Genomic DNA, 19,802 nt, shown 5'->3' on the forward strand with positions numbered 1-19,802 from the left:
CTTGGTGAAAATTGTAGTCAGTTGTTGAATATTGTTGTTACTATTGGAAATGTAATAATAAGTAAGTGATTGGTGGGAGAGGGGGGTAAATTGGAAACCACTTAAAATTTTCACACTTAGATCAATTTTTCTTTACTTCTTCAAATTATCTAATCTAATTTCATACATGAACATAAAGCAATAAAGAAGTCAACACCATTAACACTTTGACACAATATTTGGTAACCCAGAAACCCTCCAAGGAGAAGGTAAAACTAGGGTGGGGATGACTCCCACAATGCTTCACTACTATAGTAATAAATTTTTCCTATTAGGTCTTACAATTGATCACTTCTGGTGATCTATTCTATTAGGAGTATGGAGTGTTAGGTTCACCTTGTGAAAGAATTTTACAATACAATGAAATATGTACTCTGTTAAGAGATTCAACAAGGGACTGTTAGGTCCACCTAGTTAGAGGATTTGACTGATGCACCTATTAGGATGAATCAATATATTGATCTCTACTTTTCAACTTTGTTTGTTGAAATAGACCCTTTGAATAATATGATCACCTAGCTTTGATATATTTGTCTCTACTTTTCCCTTTATCCTTCTTTGTAGCCTACTTACTCAATTTGCTTTATATACCTTTTGTATTATATTCTCACTTACTTGTCCTCAAATATTCATCTCTTCCATGTATTACATCTTATTACTACTTAGAAAATTAAATTTACCTTATATATCCCTCAAGAAATAATTTCATACCAAGTTGGCATAGAGAAGAAATAACTTCATAATAACCAAATTATACCTTCAAGTTAGCTAAATGCCAATTCTCGGGAAACACTATGAATTTCATGTTCTACAGATGCTTGGGAAATACAATGAGCTTGGGTGATACTATGGAATTTAGGTAGCACTTAATGCTTGGGTAACACTTTATCACTTGGGTGACACAAAATACTGTTGGAGTTCTAATTTGATAGTACCAGAAGACAAGAAGTAAAATGATACCTAGGATTTAGCCACTTCCCATGACTAACACATGCATTCTTGGATTTGGACCAACTAACAAGGAAATAGTGCCTTCTACACTTCAGGTTTTGCTAACCAAGGTGGGTTAACCTAGGGATTTCAACCATTTTCTAAACATTATCACACTATGAATCCCTTATGGTAGAATTGGTCTCTAAAACTTCTTAAAATTACAAATTGACAACAAGCTCACATTCACCAACTAAAAATTGCTAAAATTTTACAATAAGTGACAACCAACATGGAATCTCATTTCTATAGACATTTGTAAATTGATTTTGATTTAAAAAATGAATGGTTTAATGAATATTCTAACTGTATTGCTTGTTTTTCAAATCTTGACCAATTCCTAATCCATCTATTAGAATAGAGTCATATCAATGAATTAGATCTATTTAATTTACTTTTAATTAAATATATCAACTGTTAAACCCTAAATTCCATACTTATAATATCACCTCCATACATCAATAACCCTATCACTTCACAAAAGCATTTTGTTAATTCATTGAATTAAAAACTATAATGAAGTAATACACAACTCATCCAAATTGCATTCAAATAAATTGAACTTTTTTCATTTACTCCCAAAGTCATAGGCACATAAGATGGAGACACAATTTAGAATGTACAAATATCTTGCAATTGCTCTTTGTATTAATTTTATTGAGAATGATACATGTGAACAACAAAGATAAGTTAATTCTTTGAAATAGTTGTCCTTCCTCTTCTTGTTATTTTCATTTCTTCCATCTCATTCAATCGTTGTCTCTAGATGGTATTTCCTTAATGTCAGTCATAAGCTCCCAAATAGTAATATTAGTGTCCACATCGAGCTAGGTGGCTTCTCTAATAGCATTCAATTCATTCATAGACTTGTTCCACTTTGCATCTATTATGGTTTGAACCTTTTCAATAATTCTATTTATGTCTGCTTCAAGTTTATTTATGACATCAATCATATAAAAAATTGTAGCAATATTAGTTTCACTATTACATTAAGCAATAAATCTATCATGCTTCAAAATGTCATCAAAGGAGCTAGACCATTCTTACCATTCCCTCAAGTTATTTTCATCATCAATAATTCTAGGAATGAAGCTAGGCATTCCATCAACAATGGTCTTTATCTTTTTATTTATCATTTGCATCTTTACCACAAAGAAACTATTTTGCTCCTTTAATTTTTCTATCATCTTCCTTGTGGAAATGATAACTTCCTTTGGTAACTCTTTCATTTATGTCAAATTTGGGATAAGCCTATCAAGAAATGGTATATACGAGCCCCACTTAATAAATAATGAAGATAGCAAGGACAATGCTTCTGTACTCTGGTGCTTTGCTCCTTACAATGAAATGTAACTACTGCGGATATTTTGTGAAACTTGCTTCAAGATATTTATCTTATGTGTCAAAATGTGCTCCATTGTCCTTATTTCTATCCTCTTATCTATTTCCAGTTCTTCTACTTCCATTTGTTGATCCACACCCATGTCTTCCATATCAATGTTTGTTTGGGTCTCTTTGTCTTTCACCTTAATGACATGCCTCATTTCAATCTTCAATGTCTTGACCTCATTATCTAGAGCATCCACTCTTTTCCCTAACACATACATTTTCTTCAATTCCTTTTCATACTTCTTTCTTGCTCCAATGTACCTACTGTAAGTGTGATATAGCCATTCTTCTAATAGGTCCAACTTTCTCCTCCCCATGAGTGACATTGTATTCATCATGTTGAAAATCTAGTCACTAGATGTTGTATTAACATTCCAAAATATCACATTTCCTTCTGGAGTATTTCTAACCTCCATCAATGTTGGCTTATCTGATTCAGGGGGAAAAATTTCAAAATTCCATTATCTAAGCATCAACATTAAAACCAACCCCTTGCATTTCTCAAGTCATATTGATCTCCTCAGATGAGATAGATTTATCTTGCCCCCTTATTTGATCCAACAAAAAAGATGAGCTCATCTCCCGACCATGGAATAACAACAATCCACTTCTTTTTACAAGTTCTCTAGCTTCATCCACACTAAGTGTTTCACTATTTGGATCATATTCTTGCAATTTCTTTATCAATTCTACCACCTTTTCATTTGAAACTCTTGGTTGTAATTGCAAGGATAACTCATTCTACTTAAATTTTGAAAATAAAACTTTTAAATTCCTTAGAATTAATGAGGTCATCATTCTTCATAAACTCTTGAGCTTGTATAATTCTACCATCTATCATTTTATCCTCAAGCTCAAGTTTATTTGGGATTCTTTCATTTTTAGTGGCTTACTTTATTAGAATATTCTGCCTTATGTCATCAAAATATTCGTTTCCCCTTGGAAAAAATTGGAGGGCTTTCTCTCTTGCCCTATTTGGTATTCCAATTTATTTTTGCCTCTTTCTACCACCTTGAGCCCAAGATGAGATTTCTGGATGTTCCTCCTCTTCATTAATCTCAATCATAATATCTTTCTTAGGAGGTTTAGACTCTACTCTATTTCTGATTTCTGGGGGCACTTGGGATATTATATCATAATTTTTTTGGATACATTTATTATATCTATCCAAATATCTTTCCTCATGATAGAGGCCTTTGAAAGAAGGATCTATTCTCTTCATTTCTTCTTCAATTCTCATTATGTCCTTCCACTTAAAGTTTCCATCTCTGCATTCCTCATTTTCCAAACAATTTGTGATCAAACCTTCTTCCCACAATGGTTTTATACTTGGTAGGTTACATTTTCTCATCTACCTCATAGCATGTCTGACAACATCATTAGGATCATAGGTTTTGGTAGGAGCAGAAGGCAATACAAATTCCCTCATGAATTCATCTAATTACTCTATTATATCTTTAACTATGTTGAAATCCCCACCTTGAAATTTATACATACAAAAGATCCCCTTCTAATGTTTGGTCCTAGGTACCCTTGATTCATCAAAATTAATTGCCAAAATAATTCAATAATTCCCATTCTTTCTGGGATGTGTTTGGGTAGAAGATGAGGCAATTGAGGGCAACCATACACCCTTAATATGGAAAAATTCTAAAAAATAAAAACACTCCCCCAATCATGTTCCAATTTTTAATTATCATTATAACACTTATAGGGTCTAATTAGTTTTCTAACACCCCTTGGGACCCTCTTAGTAATATCTCCTAACATGTTTGAAATTAGACATACAAAATTATTGTAAAAAGCTAAAGAATTAGCATAAGGGTAGAATATTTTCCATACCCTAGTCCATCATTACATTGGCAAGCTCTCTCCCATATCCTATGTTCCTTTAATGAAATCAAGGCTAACGTATCCTATATTCTTATATAGGATTATGTGCATTAACAATGAATAATGGTTGAACTTAAAATTCCCCATTTCCCCTCTTTGTGCAACTATGATCTCATTGTGGATAACATTGATTATGTGGGTAACAAAACCATACCCTACATTGGTGTGTAAATCATGTATATCCAAATCCATGATGGATATACAACCAAGAGCATTCATGGTTCCATCTATCCCTATCGCCTTGTCCAGTCCAAAGATAATACTTTGAAAGTATCTCCTAAACAATTCCAAGGGAATGCAATCTCCTACCTTTTAGGGAATTTCATCCTTCTCCTTTCTAGACCTAAGAATATGTCTCCTCATAACTTCTCCAGTAAAGCAACTCTTTTGGCTATTAAAAGTTTCATCGAGCTTTTCTTGTTCAATAATCTTTGTCATAGGTTCTTCAAGGTCAAATACCTCGATGAATGTTTCCTTGTCTAGTGTACACAAGAAAATTCTATCCTTTTTATAAAATCCATTAGTCAAAAGATTACATGCTTTAATAAAATCTTTCACTAAGTCTACATCCATGATGACTTTTGGCATAATTAATTTGGCTAAATTTTGATTCCATAGATTTTAACTGGGCGACTCACATAACCTATTGTTATAGAAAAATAAGAAGAGTTCATTTTCATTGGTTTCAGACACTGTCATATCCCTATAGAAACTATAAGGATCTCTCAATATGTACAAATTGGTAGATTGGGCATTTGATGACCCTGACAAGAAATAAACCCATTCATTAGTGAACACACTTGCTATCTTTATTTTTCCCTATTTAGCACTAGGAGGAGATTCCTCAATCTTAACCCAAGTAATTAGGTTTCCTTCTTCTCGTGCCATATTTTCTTAATTCAAAACTTCAAACACTCTTCTAAAAATCAATTCCTTGATCAATTGATGCACAATATTCTCCTTAGAAAGAAACTCTGTGAATATTGGCACCAAGAACTCTATTACATCACCTTTTTAATGGTGCATGAGCTGAGAATATCATTAATGGTGTTTAAGAAATACATACATTAATATTTCAAAATTTAGAAAACTATCCCATTCATGTTTTATGGTGCTAGTACTGCTAGTTCAACATTTAAATTTTACCCTTTTTCCATGCAATACATTATGCCTCTAGGCAACTGTGAAATAACAATATCTCTTTTCTTCCTATATCTCCATTTCTCACTAGATATTTTTAGTCACTCATCTTAAGTCACGATCATGTGAACCCTTAGCAATATTAACTCTTTGGAGTTTTTAAAGGTTTTCCCTCTAACCTCTTTACTGGCCCGTGATGGTGTGGATCCCTTTGTCTCTAGTTTGCAGCCCTCTTTTACACTTAACCATTTCGCTGCATGAAGTGGTGAACACTATTTGCATCACTTTATCACTGCTTCATAACCCTTTTCTTTCCTTGTATACTTAACTAAAAGATCAAATGACAATAATAGCTTTAATGTTATTTAACTATGTTGCTAATTCTCAATGGCTTGTTCTAACTGCTTTCTTAACAACATGATTTGGTGAACACTCTTAATCTCTTGTTCTCCACTCAATGGTAACAATAACTTTTTCACCCTACAATGGGGTGTTGTGGTTTAATTCTTGAGTGCTCACTACTTTTCCACTTCACTTCATGCCTTCAAAATATTGTGTAAAAAAGAGAACAAGGTTAGCTTATGCATGATCTCTTGTTCATGACTTTTAGTTCACTTCACATCTTTAACCATGCAACCCAATGTCAACCAAGCCTTTAAAACATTTTAACTATTTTTCTAGTTTTCAACTATCCATTTAAACTACAATATTTAACCATGCAAACCCACAATTAAAGCTAATCTCCACATCTTGTTGGAAATAATCAAGACTAGCTAGGTTACTGAGAGGGGAGGGGTGAATCAGTAACCTCAAAAACTTTAAATCAATTCAGTACTTAATCCATTCATCATTCATTCATATAATCTATTGTATGCATGTGAAATATAAACATTTATAACACATGAACACAAAATTTTGGTGACCCAGAAACCTTCCAAATAGAAATTAAAACTAGGGTGGGGATGATGCCCACAAAACTTTGCTACTGCAGTATGAAGTTAGCCTGTTAGGGCTTACATTGATCACTTCTGATGATTTTCCTGGTTAAGAGCAATTTGGATTGCTAGATCCACCTTGTTAGAGGATTTACAAACATACAATGAAGTATGCACTCTGTTAAGAGATTTATACAGAGACTGTTAAGTCTACCCTGTTAAAGGATTTACAAAAATGATTCACCTATCAGGATGAAATAGTGGATCTACTTGCAACTTGATTGCTGATTAGATCCTTGAAGTACAGATCGCCTCTTGTGACTGATGAATCTTTACTACTCCTTGTAGACCTTGCTGAATACTCTGCTCTACTGCTGATTCACATTTATTCTTCTCAAAGCATTACATGTCAATTCCTTGATACATATTGTTGGTGTTTTAAAATGCACTAAAACTACTAAGCGACAAAATGCTTAATACCAGAATGATAGTACATACACAATCTAAAGACTAGCCAATTCTTATTAACAATTGTATATGCAAAGTATTTGGACCCAACTTCAACAAAACCAGAGGTAGTTTTCTACTCTTTTGGCTCTGCAAAACCAGGGTGGGTATACTCAGGGATGATTCAAAATTGGAACAACTGTATGAGGATTATTCTTAGTTTCATTCTGATTCTCATTTCAAAAATCCTCAAACATATACATAATTCTTTACTAACTTGATAAACACATCCCATAAAATAGATATGGCCAAGAATTCTTCTATAAATCTACAGATGTTCTTAACAATAGTGGCTAACTGAAGCTAAAACATTCCATGCAGACAAGTGCTGTCCAGCCTTTGAAGATCTATAGGAAATAAAAGTAAAATTTGATTTAATGCTGCATTTTGATAACCATTTATGATATCTTTCTCCTTCAGCTGAATCAATTTGATCAGTGCCTAATCCATTGGGGTTCAGAGTCTATAGCAAGTTCTCAGATCTAGTTTTTTGCCTTACAACATATTCTATCAGCAATTCTTATCAGAATCCATCATTCAAAATCCTTTCCACTACTAAAGAAACCTTATCACATTCATCAAAGCTTTTATTTAATCCATTGAATTAACAACAGTGATAAATAGATATACAAGCTAACTAGATCGCATTCAATTGCACAAGCCTTTACTTATACAATATCAAGACAACCAAGTAATTGGAAGGAGACAAGATTCAGAAAAGAATAATATGGGGACAGTTCACAATTTGTATTCATCTTCTTTGAAAATGGTATATCATTTACAATAGACTCAGAATGACCTTCAGAAAGAAACACAACTCATTCTATATTCATGTATTCTTAGAGAATTGATAGAGAAAATACATTATAAACTTGCTTTCAAAATTTGGACCAAAACAGACTAAGCATATTACTTAGAAAAATAGAATTTGGACCTCTTTTTTTAGCCTTGGAATCTCACTTAAATAGTGTGAGATGCAACAAGCTTCAGGCTAAAAATAATGACAGGTGTCCTTTAAAAGACACTTACATATACTTGTAACAAGATGACAAAAATGCAAGTAACAAAAAAAGTTTTACATCAGACATTCCTTTTGCGAGCCCTTTTGTTACACACTCCTGTGTTGCTAAGTTGGTTGCTATTCTGATCCTTCCTCGTATGCAGCAGCCAAATTAACCAACAATGAAGTTTGTTCTAATGATGGCACATCAACCTCCACCTATGGGCTTTCACCATCTTTATCCTGTATGGGGGAAATAACTTCTACCTTTTCCCTTTCTTTAGTTGTATCGGCATCCTATGGTCCTGGGTCTGTAACTAAAGGTAACAGATTATCCTTGTCTTCTTCTTCCAGTTGGGTCTGAGTAATGATAGGGTCAAAGATTCAGATCTCCTTGCCTTGCATTTCATCACTATCATTTTCATCTTCATCAAACTGTTCAACGAGAGCCATAGCTGCCATCCATTTGTCAAATAATGTATCATTTGGCCAATTAAACTATAAAATATCCCTCTATCTTTTCAACACATATTCAGAATCCTTATTAATGGCAACAAATTCTTGCTTTAAAGAATCAAAGAATATTTGGGCCTTCACCATTTCTTCTGTTGTGGTGGCCCACCATGCATGCCCTGATTCATTAATGACTTGATTCATTCTTAAACAGAATAAATCATCAAGTTCCTTTGCCCATTCATCTTTTCTTTTCAAATTATTCTTTTTATCTAAGGCATGAGGAAACAAATTGAATTTGTGGCTTTTGTACTTTTCAAAGTAGCCTACTACTACTTTTTGTAAATGAACCCTTTTATTATTAAAATCAGTAAGATCAGAAACAATATCAAATGTTTTTTCAATTTGATCAAAAGAATTATCTATGACAAAGAAACACAAAAGTGTTATTTCTTTCTCCCTTGTCACCCATTTATTCAAAATATGCATTAGAGCCTCATCATTACATTTCAAATCCTCCCAGATACTGATCACCCTGGCGAACTGATCATAAATTAGTAGCCATTCAATCTTGTCCCCCAAATATGTGAGAGCTTTTCTCAATTTATCTTCATATTTGGATTCCAATTCTACATGTAAAGCCCATAATTTTCCTTTTTCTTCTTCAAAATCCTCAGCAGTGTAGTATTGTGGCCTTTGGCGTGTATCTGGTATTTCTATGAGAGGGGTGGATTTAAAAGGTTCAACTGGGGGGCGAGGGTATGTTATTTTTGGCCTAGTTGTTTTTCCCAATAGCTTGTTCTCAAGCTCAATTCTCTTTTTTACTTCTTTATTGTAGGCATCCACCACTGTTTCATACTTGCTCTGTAGGTCAGTCATTTCCTTTTCTTCTTTTTCTGTAGTGGCCAAGGCAAATTTAGAATAGTCCACATTCATGTGGACTACCTGTACATGTGAAGTATCAGCGACTCTCCTCACAATGATACTCCTTGTTAGTCTTGAATCATCAGGTTGTGATGGAGTAGTCCTGGATCCTCTTCTTAATGACCACATAACAAGAGCAGCTTGCTCATTACTAAATGCTGTTCCCAAGAATTCCTCTTTATCTGGATCCTGTAATCCCAAATTATTTGACACAGAATTAAAAATTAAGGCATCAACAATATCCCAATTGGGCAATAATAAAATATTTGCATCTTTCACCATCTGTCTACCCTCTTCAGGGGTTATATTCTGGAACTCTTGTATCATTTGTTCCTTTATTTGATTCTGAATAGAAGCTTCATCCATTTCTGGATGCTCTATTTTCATATTCCTACATCTTTTCTAAAAAATGTGCATGTTTTCCCTCCACACAAATTGATGGAAAGCCCAAGATTTTACAAAAATGTTATCAGACAAAAATTGCTGATTGGCTTGTTCTAAAATAGGGTCTAATTCCCTTCCCCTAAAATTTGCTATAGTTAATTCAAAACTCGGCACAGGAGGCTCCTTGGGGTTCCCTTCATCAATTTTTTCCTGAGTAACAAAAACTCCTCCTTGTGATCCCATTTGTTCAATTTGCTCATTGGTAAGCTGCTCCTCCTCAATTCTCATAGGAGTTTGGGAAGGTGAGTAACCTTCATCATGTGATTCCTCTTCCCTAATTATTTTTCTTCTTTTGGGAGAGGGTTCGGGGGTCTTTCTTCAAAAATAGCACTAGTAGATTCAATTATCTGCTTTCCTTTGTTTACAGTAGGCGTCTGATCCCGAATGATAGTATATCCTGTCCTCTTTTGCACAACCAATGGACCTGCCCCTATGTTGGGGGTGAAACCCAATTTCCTCATTACTTCCCTAGCTTTATCTAGAGAAGAATCAATAAAATGTTGTTTCTTCTCATTCATTACCTCCATTATTTTGGGGAGTGTACTCATGAGCTTATTTATTCTATCTGCATTAGTTGTAGCATTACTAAGAGGACTGTAATCCTTGTCAAAACAATTAATAAACTCCAAAACTTTTGAATAGACTCTCCATTTCTCTTTCTTTGTTTCTTGCTCCTGGAGAGAATATTCATTCCTTATTACATCTTCAGGGAAATAGAATTCATGCTAAATTGGATGAAGCTTGATCCTATGTCTAAGAGCAGAATTAAAGAAATCTTCTGCATCACAAAAATGAGAGTGAGATACTACCATCTTATACTGATCCAAAAATTTGTAGAGGAAGATCCACCCCTCCTTAATTACTACAAACTGGTGAGCTACAGTGCAAGTAGGAAAAATTGATCCTATTCCCCTTTTGTGCAAAAAGGTCTCCTCCACTCCTCCCAACTGCCATAAAAATTGAGCTACTCCTACCTTTAAAGGCACCTGATAAGGTAGTACATGGGGTGTCCCTTTGAATCCATAAACTCTAATGATAGTTGAGACTGGATATGGGATGATATCTCCCCAATTATGTGAAACTTTTAGACTATGGGGTCTGCCCATAGGCCTACCAAGGTGCATTAGTGCCTTAGGAATTTTGGGATTGTCACTCAATATGAGGCACCTTAGTTTGGAAGCAAAGTGCCTATCAAATCTAACAAAACTAGCATTTTTTGCTTCCCCAGTCATGTCTGCACTCCATAATTGAACTGGTAGTGCTTCCCCCTCTTGTTTCCTATTTAGTACCATTTCTTTACCGAAATATGTAACCCCTTTAAACAGAAACATATGCATTAATAGGGAGTACTGACCCCAAACCTTCTCCACCTTGCCCTTTGCAATCCCCACCAATCCACTGTGAATCTCATTAGCCAGGTAAGATGCAAAATCAAAAATTATTTCTACACCGAAAGAGGAGATTTGAGTGATCATATACATGAAGCTCACAGGAATAAAATCTTCTTCACCCTCTCCAAAGACTCTACACAGGGTCCTATATATCTTTACTGCCCTGGCATTGAAGCATGATTTCTTGAAAGGTTCTTTAGAAGATGATGTTATTGCTGGTAGGTTTCTAATTCTGCCTATGTGGGCCTTCAGTGCACATTGTCTAACTACATCCCTTTTTGACATATATTCTTTTTCTAATTCTGTCAAATCAATGGGCACATGATACCTAGTGAGAGGTCCCAAACTGAAAACTTCCCTAATCTCTTCTGGACTGATGGTGATTAAAACTTCACCATCTACTCTTCTCACTACCCTAGTGGCTTGATCATAACTCTTCGCCACGGCCTCAAGAAGGTCATAATCCATAAACACACCGGGAACAACTAGGTTTCCCAGATCAAAATTCCATATATTGGCATGTGGGGCATACAATTTCCTTTCTGCAAACCATTTTTTGAACAAACTCAAACCAGTTTGTGAAGTTTGAGCATCCTGGACCCAATTACCCTTATCATACAATCCATCAGCTATCCTTAGCCTTGGGTTTAATGAGGTTGAGCTTTTAACTTGTACTATCTCTACAGTAGACTCTGGGAGCAATTCAAGCAAGTCATCATGCACATTTCTATCCAAATAGTTTATTTGACCTGAAAATCCCTTCTTCGGAGGCATCTTGGATTATTTTTTACAGAACTGAAAAGCCTACAGAGATTATGGTAGTACTACTTACTTGAATTCTGTCCTTTTTTTCCTCTGTATTTCTACAAACTTTTCGCGAACAAACAATTTCACAAACTCTGCTAAACTTCAACACGCTTTCCTTAAGTAATTGCTTCTGCTTAGGAATGGCTCAGAATCTTTACTCGCGTAAGATGAAACTGATGAAATCTTCCTGTGTTATACTCTATTTTTCTCATGCACGATGCTTTAATGTCTAATTAATACAGAGAGTGGCACCACATTCTACGTTTAAAATTGCGCCGTCGATCTTCAAAAATCCTGCGATCATGTGATACGGAGAAAACAACTAGGCATTGCCCTTGACATGTTGGTCAATTGATCCAATGAAAATTTACCACGTACATAACTCTTTTCTTGATGGTGCTTATGTCTAGACCCACTGGCAATTGAAGATGCGTGTCAACATGTCGCTACTTCGTTATGCATAAAGAACGAGCACCTTGCCATGGCGAAGCAGCGACAACCATCGATCTGATCTTAATTCAATAGATGATATGTTACTATGCTTACTCAAAAAGATGGCGGTGGGCCCTTATTTTCTATGTCGCTATACTTATCCCCCTAGCAACTCTTTATAGCGAGAAGATGACAGCTGTTGATAAGAGATTGAATCAAAGGTTGGGAAGCTGCACGAAGTTTCTTGATAAATGGTGGGCCTTATACTCGCTATGTCACATAGCTTAAACAACATGCAACTTTCCAACACAAGATAGTGAGGACTATTGATTCTGTTCTAAGATGACGCTCATGATCTCTTGCACATTTGATCAATGGGGCATGGGTCGAGAACATTGATGAAGTATGAAATTTTTCACAGTTGGCACCCCATAAGACCTTACTTTAGTCCTAGTCATCATCCCACGATACTAAAAGTCCCATCGGCTGTTGATTTTATGGCGCCTCACTACTTCGCTAACGGTGAGATGCTGGAATTTAACGATAGCGAAGTAGCAAGCTCCGACAACTTTAATAAATTTTGGCGCTGTAAAATGCAAGGATCCATCAGATCACTATTGCTACTATTAACTGCTTTTGACAATGGCAGTTATTATTGATCATGCCACCTAGACTAATCATGGTATCGATAAATTTTAAGGTCACCAACTCTTTAATTTTACAGCACCTCGCTACTTCGCTAACGGCAAGATGCTCAAGATTTTTGATAGCAAGGTAGCGAAGGGTCAGAAAGATACTCATTTTGGCACCGACCTCTGTCCCTTTTTAATTAAGTCCTTCTTCCGACTCTGATAGCAATGGCCAAGTGTCCGTGACTAAATGACCAATTTTTTTTTAAACATCTGATTACCGTGTCTTCATTTTGCAGTCCTGTCTCAACATTTTTTGACACTCGCTACCTGGCTTTACATAAAAAGTGCCCATGTTTTCATAGCGAGGAAATGACAACGGTGGATTTACTTAGATCGAACGACCGAGAAACTGAGAGGGAAAGAATCTCGGGGCATAGAAGACATAAAAGGAAAAGAATATTTGCCCGATTGAAAAATTTAAACACTTCGCACCTAATAGTTTACAAATGGAGAGAAACATAGGGTTTTCATAAAATTTTCAAAAAGGGAGAAAACCAATGACTTACCTAAACCCTATTCACCACAAAAAAGAAAAATCTGACTTTTGTACAACTGGACAAGGATTTCTATCAAACGAAAAGTCAGACCAACACATACATTCATATATATTGACACATTACAAATGATATAATACATTACATGTATACCATTCCAATAATTACAATTGCAAGGTCAGCCAAAATACAAGCAAACAAAATATTACTAAGTCAGCCAAACAATAGAAAACTTGGGTTCTTCAAGCTGACTTGGTGACCTTCTGATACTTGGCATCCACTACATTACTCGACATCATCATGCACTTGGTAGAAGTAGAAGCTCAATCCATACTAATCACACAACGTAGCTTGGAACTCGATAACCATTGGAGACTTGGTAGATATAGTGTCACTCAGTAAAAATTGAATCCTTCATTTACCTTGCTTTCACTCAGTAAACACTACACTTCCATCACTCAGTAAACACTAGCTTCCATTACTCAAACTGATGACTTGGTAGACATTGTGAAGCTCGGTGAACAAAGTAAGCTTGGTAGATACTGCTGGACTGCACACTCACTCGGTAGCTTCAGGAATGCTCGATGTGAGCTACTTAAGTGATGAACCTACAAGATAACCACTGAATGCTTGGTATACACTATAGAATGAGTGATGATCTCGATAATCATTCAGAGTTGAATAAGTGTTGTCACTAATGAAAAATACAATATGATGCCAATACATCTCTCTATAGTGCTAACACTTAGGGCTTTCAACTATGAAGTAGGATGAAGGCTTTCTTTGGCATCGATCTCTACTTCACCACTTAATCATTCTTGCTACATCATTAATTTTTGTCCAAAAATGTGCTACATGGCATATTCATGAAGTATTTTGATACTAGAGATTTAGCGTGAAAGCCTTTCACATCATCACTGGTCAAAGCATACCATTCTACTTAACTATAGAGATTTCACAAAATTTGTCTACTTAATTGTGTCGCACTTTCACTGCTTGAGCTAACTATTCACAATGAACCATGGAGAAGCGATGAACACTTTGCATTAGACAAAATTACATGATCATAAGTTAAAAGGGGCCAAGGCTTAATAAGCTAGAGATGCATCAATGAAGCTATAGTCATGACTTTGCCTCTTAATATTTTAATGCTTCTTTCAAAGCATGAAAATCCTTAGCACATTTGTTTAAAAGACAAGGGTTAAGACATGAAACATATGCATATAGACATAAAATTAGGTCTTTTATGACAAGATCTCTATAGCATGAAAATCAAAATCCTAATTTCATCAATTTAACCTAAATTTTCCTATTAGGTTGTTAGAATTTTAAAATGGTGAAAAAATAGGCCATCTATGGCTCTATCTAGGGATGATGGCTAGCTTGCATCCACATAAGAGTTCAACATTTCTAGGAGAGAAGATCACATACTTGATTAGTTGACAACTTTTTTAGAGAGAAATGCTCAACAAAATAGGGAAACTAGAACATATGTACAAGGATTTACAAGGATTAAAAATGTAAAAAAACCTAAACTACTATTAATAGAAAATGAGTACATTCAACATAAGTACCTTATCAAGAATTGTCCATGAACTGGCAATTCCAAAATATCTCTTGACAATCCTTTGATAAAATAAGAATCCTCCCCCCATTACTCATGAATTAGATATGGTCCTAGCCAAATAGGGTCAATCTTCCCATGTTTACCCTTGTCTTCTATTTTGGCATTTCATAGTAATAATAGATCTTCAGACTCAAACTTTCTTCCAAGTTCCTTTTTATCATTAAAGTGTTTTATCTACAATTACAGTTTAGTATTTCTAGAAGAGGTTTCTCTCCTAGTTTCATCTAACTATAGAATATCATCCATCCTAACTTGCATTTAATCTATTATTTCATCATCATATTGTTGGATAAACTTGTACATTCCAATCAAGTTATTTTTGGGGCATTGTAGCTTGTATCCCATAGACTAGGTCAAAAGATGCACAACCTATTGCCTTCTTGACTACAACTCTATTAGCCCACAATGCTAAGGGAAACTTTGAGTCTGAAGCCCTCTTGTTTTCATTCAATGTCCTCTTTATAATATTCAATAAGATTATATTGCTAGATTATGCCTATCCATTCCCTTTGGGATGATATGGAGATGATGTAGATCTGGTGATACCATATTTCTCACAAACAACCTTGTATTCTTTAGATCTAAAACGCATAGCATTGTCTGTAACAATCTTATTAGGAAATCCAAACCTAATAATAATTTTGTTTAGAATAAAATCCATTACCACTTTAGTTGTTGACCCCTTAGTAGGAATTACTTCAACCCATTTTTAAAAATAATTAGTTGCTACTAGGATCTGTGAATGTCCCCCACTTGACTTGTTTGCAATTTCCCCTATAAAGTCAATTACCCATTGATGGAATGGTACTTTCATCTCAATTGGTCTTAAAGGAAAATTACCAAAAAAATTCAACTTACTAGTGAATCTGTGACATGCATCCGACTTCTTTACAAGTTCTTGTGCATCTTTAAACAACATAGTCCACCAAAATCAAGCTCTGATCACCTTATGAGCTGTTGTGTTAGCCATATAATGGCCTCCACATACTCCACTATGCATTTCATCTAGGATTTTTGATGAATTTTTCTCATAAAAATATTTCAATAATATACCTTCTATATTTCTCCACCATAGGTCCCCATTGATAATCACACATTTTATGGCTTGTAACTTCAATGCCTTTTTTTGGTCCACTCATTTTTGGTAGAATTTTCATGTATTGCAAGTAATAGATTACATCTTTGTACGATCTAGAACAATCCATATCACACAAGTAACTTTTGTAGTCATCATCAAGATAGTTTGTTTGATTTTCTTCTAAGTTGGCATCTATCATTAACTTTGGAAGTCCTTGTCCCCATATTAGTAGTTTGGATGTCTATATTGAACTCTTGGGTCCTGTTGATCCATCTACACTTTCCTAAAACTTCCTGCTGAGAGAATATGTCTTTTACTGTAGCACTTGGAACAAATGTAATTATAGTAGAACCCATAAGATAACATCTAAATGCCTTTATAACTTTAACTAATGCATATACCTATTTTTCATTTATCTCATATTTCAACTCTATAACTCATAGGGATTTGCTGAAGAATGCCATGGGTTACTTGAATCCTTCTTTATTTTTATATAACAAGACTATAGCAACAATGTGGAAAGAAGAAAATGATAATATATGCATGGGTTTGGAATAGTCAGGGGCTCTCAAAATAGGGGCATCTTTAATTTCTTATTTTATTTTGTGAAAGACACTTTTTGGCTTACCATCCCATTTAATCTCAGAACCCTTCTTAAGCATCTTAGAAATAGGCCTGCTTACTTCTAGAAAATTAGTAACTGTTAGAGAAAAAGGTTAATTTAATTTAATTTATTAAATTACCTTTTCTCCCTTCTTAAGATTTCACTTTATGCACCTTGTATTTCTATTTAATAATTAATTAGTAAATATTAAATGTCATTTACCTCTTAGGGTCTTGACCTCCTTCATAAGAATTGATCAATTGTAATTTCAATTATTCTATTTTGCACAAGCAAATTCGATTTTCTTATTTGCTGAGAAAACCCTTCTCTCTCTCTACTTTTCATTCTTCCTTGTAACAAGCTATTTACATGCAGGATATCCAGGGTCTGTGGATTTGTTCATCATCAAATCTTACATGGTATCAAAGCCTTGCCTACCATTGCCAATTTTTGTTTGAAGTACATAAGGTGCAATTTTTTTAGACAAATCTTGTGATTTTTTGTGAAAATAGGGATCTTTAAAATTGGGGGCACGTTGATCCCAAACGAACATTACAGTTGGATATAGAAGATGTCAAAACCCCCATTTTCATATTAAACATGTCCCATTTGGACAATGTTGCATTTTGTGGCAAAAAATATTTGTCCAAGAAAGTTGTACAGATCTGTGCACACTTCTCGAGGCAATTTTTAAAAAAAATTTTAAAACAAAATTAAAAAACAATTGGTGGGTTTCTTTTGAAGAAGGAAAAAATTTGTTTTATTAAAAAAACTTTTAATATTTTTTTAAAAACAAAAATGCAAAGAGCATAAAGACACCTACATCAAAAAATACGTAAGTACTGACAGACTTGCATAGATGCTGATGTCAGTAGGTCATAGGTGATGACATCAACAATTTGGGCTAAAATTTGACGGCCTTGAAGTTTTCATGTGTTTAATTTGTTTTGTTCTAAAAACCTATTGGTAGTATTTTCACGATATCTTGAGCATACAGGGGTCTTTTTGATCTGAAAGAAGTGTTAGAAAGCTGGTTCATAGATAGAGACAATGATGAAGGTATTTTTTGGATTTTTTTCTACTTTGGTTCTTGTCTTTATGCTTGAAGTCCATTGATGACTTCTATCTTCTAGGGGCATAACTTTTTCATTATAGCTCAATTTTTTGATCTGGAAAAAGTGTCAGAAAGCTCTTTAGGAGCCCTATTCAAAATATTTGCTATATTTTATCACTATTCATTAGAGGTACATGTGATTTTAAACTTATTTTTTGTCTCTCTTCTTGTTTACACATTCCTTATAGCCGCCAGGGTTTAGTTTTTGTATTGTGGGGAGTGTTTTGTATTATTGTTTATGTTATTTATATCAGTAAACCAATTTTTTTTTCCAAAAGAAATCCAAAACCTTCTAAAACAATGGATGAGACCTCTCATTATCTAGAAGCACACATGGAAGACCTTGATGACACAACTTCTCTAGTCAAAAGGGTTGTGGTCTTGTTGAGATGTAATGCAACCAATTTCATAGAGGCCTTTTGAGGTTATGCAACACATGAATAAGATGGATGAGGCAATAGGATTGATTGCTTTATAGGTATCTGATAGTCTATAGTTTCATCTTGATTAGTGCAATACCCCTCTAGCTATGTGGACCAAACATGAAGGCTTGTTTAGTACAATGAATGAGTTCAAGGCACTTCAGATTGAGGCAGAGCTTACCTCTCTTGTACTAGATTCTTTTCCTTCCATTGAGAACTTTTTGATGAAGTTCAATCAACAAAGATCTTTATTTTAGGGTTTTGGGAAGACCAAGATTGACATTGAGTGCATTTATTTGATTCTTTCTAAGTTTCATGGAGACATTCGGATTTTTCCTTCTACCTTCTATTCCACCAAAGATGCTTTGGGTAATAGATTTACCATGCCATCCTTTGAGGTTTTTTTTGATCATTTGACTTGAGAGAAAGCTAAGCTCTCTTAGTTGGATTCTCTCATAGGCTCATAGAATTATGCATTGGTAGCTTGACCATCTTTAGGGATGAAGGAGAAGACACAAAAATATCATTCTACAAAATCTCAAATTGATTCTAGTAGTCATAGTTCATCAAGGCCACCTCCTCCTAATGGGGTTAAATCAAAGCCAAAAATCCCAAAGAGTGCTTATTATAATAAGTCTAATCATTATGAGTTGCATTGTTATGAGAAGATGTTAGATGGCTATGCTAAATAGCTTACAGATTTGACAATTGTCCTTTAGAAGAGAAACATTAATATTCCTTATACTTCTCATAGATCTTCATCATCATCATCATCATAATTTTAGTTAGATGGTAAAGATATAGGAAAGGGTCATGCACTAGGTACAACTATTATTCCTCATTCTTCTAGATGGCTACTAGATTCAGGTGCTTTACACCATATGACATCTTCTCAAGATTTGTTCTCTTATTTTGAGGCTTCTCTTACTCCACACATTTTATGGGGAACAACACTATTATGAGTATATGTGGGAAAGGTTCTATTTACATTGATGATGACACATTTCATGATGTACTTTGTATTCCATCTTTGTCCCCTAACCTTCTCTCTATTTATCAGATTACACACAATGGGATAGGGAAGATAGTTGAGTTTGCACAAGATTTAGTGCACATCAGAGATAATGAGACAAACAATATTATTGCTAAAGGAATTGTTGATCATGCTTCCTACCTATATTCCTTCTCACATTTTGGTCTGCCATCTCAACTATCAGAGATTTACTCTCCTTTTTCATGAGAGTCTATTGAGGTGAAGTTAGGTTGCTTGAAATTCTATGTTGTTCCTAAGACTAGTGTTGTGACTTCTACACCTCCATCTCCTATTCAGATTCCATCTCTTGCACAAGATTACTCTTCAACATTGCCTACTATTGTAGCTCCAGTCATGAGCCACCTACTACAGTTGTTGAGGATATATGAGAGGA

This window comes from Cupressus sempervirens, chromosome 9, assembly GCF_028749045.1.
Source record: "Cupressus sempervirens isolate cs-2001-9-10 chromosome 9, ASM2874904v1, whole genome shotgun sequence".
Lineage (NCBI taxonomy): Eukaryota > Viridiplantae > Streptophyta > Pinopsida > Cupressales > Cupressaceae > Cupressus > Cupressus sempervirens.